The sequence below is a fragment of the Saccostrea cucullata genome, unplaced genomic scaffold, assembly GCF_032062105.1.
Source record: "Saccostrea cucullata isolate Sc308-1 unplaced genomic scaffold, CSIRO_AGI_Scuc_v1 ctg22627, whole genome shotgun sequence".
NCBI classification, from domain to species: Eukaryota; Metazoa; Mollusca; class Bivalvia; order Ostreida; family Ostreidae; genus Saccostrea; species Saccostrea cuccullata.
In genome coordinates this window covers 1-3910 of record NW_026929737.1, presented here as the reverse complement: position 1 = coordinate 3910, position 3910 = coordinate 1, and the positions used below count along the sequence as shown (strand labels likewise).

Sequence of the window (3910 nt, the reverse complement as noted above, 5' to 3'; positions counted from 1 at the left end):
ATTGATGACTTAGATGAAGATACTGCTCTCTTTGCTGTATATGATGGACATGGAGGTAAGCTAAATTTCTATAATCATGACTTCCTTTGATTTACAGTCACTTCGTACACAAACCGAGTCGTACACAAACCCACTTGTATACAAAAAGTGAACTCGTATACAAAAAAAAAGTCAACTCGTACACAAACCAGAAGTCAACTCGTACACAACTCATACATAGGTTTTCCTATGTGATTTAAGGTAATATTTGCCACAGTTTCCAAAAAATTGAGAAGTCAACTCGTACACATTTTTAACTAGTTTATGCCTATGATTTTCAATATACCATATGCGCGATGCGATGCGCAGATTGATTTGTTGACAAGATTTTCCGTGCCAAAGATATAAATTTCTGTTATGCAAGTAATGCATGTTGACGTTGAATATAATATTTTATAGCATCCTAATTTATGTTAAATAGATATACAGTGTAGATAGTAAATGCGATCAAAATGCAATCTAAATACATGGTAAGAATTTAATGGTATACTGTATAACACATTTTTCTTACACTTATCTAAACTTATTTAAATAAAGTTAGTTTTAGAAACTTACCGTCTTGCTGCAGGAAAGACAACTCTCTCGAACCATGGTGAAGTATAAGGAATGAAGAAACTTGGAGACGTTTTCTATACATATAGTATCTCATAATTAAAGGATACCGAATTATGAGCATCTGGTAATTAGCGTTTGTCGCAGATCCAAGAAACCACCGCGCGTGTGTTAACAAAACTTCTTTGATGTTCCTATCAGCATGATCAGGGAATTAAGTTAAATTATTTAAATATTTAGGGGGAAAACTTAGATAAATGTAACACTTCCTGTTATCAAACACTATTTGTATAAGATTAAATCATAACGATTGTATATAAAAGTTGTGTACGAGTTGACTTCTGGTTTTTGTGTAAGAGTTGACTTTTTGTATACGAGTTGGTTTGTGTACGACTCGGTCTGTGTACGTAGTGACTGGACACCCTTCCTTTTGGTGTTGGTAATTTATGTTATCCACCATTGACATCTCGGTCCAATGACACCTCGGCCCAAACAGGTCGGCTCAAGATTGAAGACAGGTCTGCCCATATATAAGACACCTTGGCCCAAAACAAAATTTCATTGAGAAATATATCACGTTTCCGATTTCAGACTTTCAGAGGTGTCGTTGGGCCGAGATGTCTGACTACCGTCCACCTAAACACTATACTAGAGAAGTTACTAGGTATTTATGGAATTGATATCTTTTTATATTCATTTAAACAGGGTCTGAGGTTGCCCAGTATGCTTCACTGCATTTTCCGGATTACATCAAGCAACATCCCCTTTTCAAAGAAGGCAAACTGAAGGAGGCGCTAGAAAATGCATTTCTTGAAATTGACCAGAAATTGCTGGAGAAGGAGGCATGTGATGAAATGAGAGTTTTGGCCGGAATAGATGAAGAGAGGGATGAAAAGGTGAAACTTCCAATACTTTAAAACAGTGTAGGTTAAAATCTATCACTGTTGTGTTGTTATCCCTCTAAAAGTTTAATGCTTTATTGAAAGCTTCAGTTATACATATAGTAACAATAGTTAATGTAAGCTCACCAATCTTTTAAAAAAATTAGCCATCCTTTCTTTAAGAATTGAAGTAGCTCACTCTTTGACATTCAAAGGCATACTTTTAATACAACAGAGTTGATGAGAGTTGTTAGTGTAACTGGAAATCAGAAAATTGGAATGGACCAGACTGAATTTTGAAAACAGTCCATTTAATCTGCAGTCAGGTGCTCAACCAACTGATCTATCTGGTCACCTGCAATCCAACCTGTGTTAAGCCACATTCCTCCCACATTAAAAGTCTTTGCTATATTGTGGCACTAAATGTAACTGGAAAAGAAAAAAAAATATATGGCTGGACTGGGAATCAAACCTGGTCTACTTCTGACAATGAAAATTTGTCCCTCTCTGATAACATTTGGTACTTTGCCATGCTGTGGAAGAGACAGATGTAAGTCTAAGACCTACCAGAAAAGGAGCTGGATTGGTGATTTCAAGAGCAATGAACTTCAAGGAGGGAGATATCTTGTGATCAGACTGGTTTGATTGCCATTTAATACAGAGCTCAGTTGGTAGAGCACTGACTATAGATTTAGGGACCTCATCCATTTCTGAATTTTCAGTCGGGTACATGGGATTTTTCTACTTCCTGGTTACAGTAACAATGAACATGTATTCCACCATCTTGTAAGTGATATGATTTGTCATGCAAGATACGAAAGTAATGAAGCTAAGACCTTACTTTCACCTATTCTTTGAGAAACTTTTGAAGCAAATTTGGTTACCAAAAAATAAAAGAAATAATGATAACTAAAACAGCAAGAAATGACCCACAATTCAAACTTTTAATTTGGCACATCAGTCTAATATTCAATTTGGCACTAGATTTTACATATTGATATTTTGCAGTCTATCTAAATTAAAAAATAAAGGGTGCAAAAGACAACTTTTAGACTGATTACTGTAAGTGCAAGATGTAGAAGTCCAAATAAGTTGCAGATTAAAACAAAAAACTATGCTATGAGGTACAAATTCATTAAAAGACATTACTTAGTTTTTACAAATTATTCAATTTGTACATTTTCATTATTTTCTTCTAAAAAGCCAAAAGGAAAATGAAAATAGAAGCAGACATTTTGAGAACAGAGGCTGACATGCCCTTAGAAGATTTACTCGCCAAGTATGAAGGATGCCCACAGCCCAGATTATTAAAGAGAAATCATGGAAGTGGTAAAGTAAATTCTCCCATGTTAAAAGGGAAGAAGGAGTCTAAGTTTACAGCAATGTGTGCAGTGGAAATAGAAGAGGCAGCAGGCAGTTCTGCTGAGTCAGAAACCTCCTGGACAAGGGATAAGCTGGCTAATGGACATGCCGAGAATGAAAACAATTTAAACAGGGAGAAAGAGCAAAATGAAAGTAATCAAATATTGAATGATCAAAATGAATGTGAAAGTGAGGACCTCAAATCTGATGTTAAATGCCCAATGGATAGTGCTGTAGGTTCCTCTTCATCTAGTTCTCAGCCGTGTGTATCTTCTAGTTCAGATGGACCCTCCAAGTCTGAAGAATCAGCTGGGTCCACATTGGACAGTGGTGACGTTAAACAAGAATCTTCAGTGGTAGACAATGTATCATCATCCTCATCACATTCTTCTGAAAGCTTAAATCCAGACAGTAATTCAAACAGCAAGTCGGAGAGTGCCAATATATCTGACTGTTCTGATAAGATAGTGAACACTTCTGACGCAGCAGAAAAATCTGAAGAAATGGAGGAGTCCATAAAATCCAAAGAAACAGAGGAATCCATAAAATCCAATTCCAGTCCAGGGAAAGGGAAGGGAAAAGGAAAGGGAAAAGGGAAATCCTCCAGCAAATCAGCCGAGAAAATAAGTTCTCCTACATCCATGGATACCTCAACAACAGACGTAAGCAAAACTTGTATGTCCTATAGAACATTTGCAAATTCTTAGGGGACAGTGAGATCTTCAATCCCACTGTTTGTCTTGAAAGAGTGGCCTGGTCATCTGAAAGATAACAAGATGACAAGCTTCTCAGATATGCAAAAAATAATCATTTTAGTTTAGCAACAATTTCTGAAATATCCTAGATCTAAAATATAAAACATTTAGAAGTTTTTTAGCTCTACTGGTCAGAGACCAGAAGAGCTTATGCGATAGTAAGGTGTCCGTCGTCCGTAGGTCTGTCTGTCTGTCTGTCTGTCCGTCTGTCTGTAAACAATTTTTCAAAACGCTACTCCTCGTACAGTTTTGGTCTGATTTTAATATAACTTGGCACACAAGTAGACTACACTAAGATACATAAAACAGTGCATCGGTTTT

General features: G+C 36.4%; 1 pseudogene; it reads left to right on the top strand.

Moving 5' to 3' along the window:
* Positions 1-3: 3 nt before the first annotated feature.
* LOC134282058 (probable protein phosphatase CG10417) lies at positions 4-3496 on the top strand (annotated as a pseudogene).
* The last annotated feature ends 414 nt before the right edge of the window (positions 3497-3910 follow it).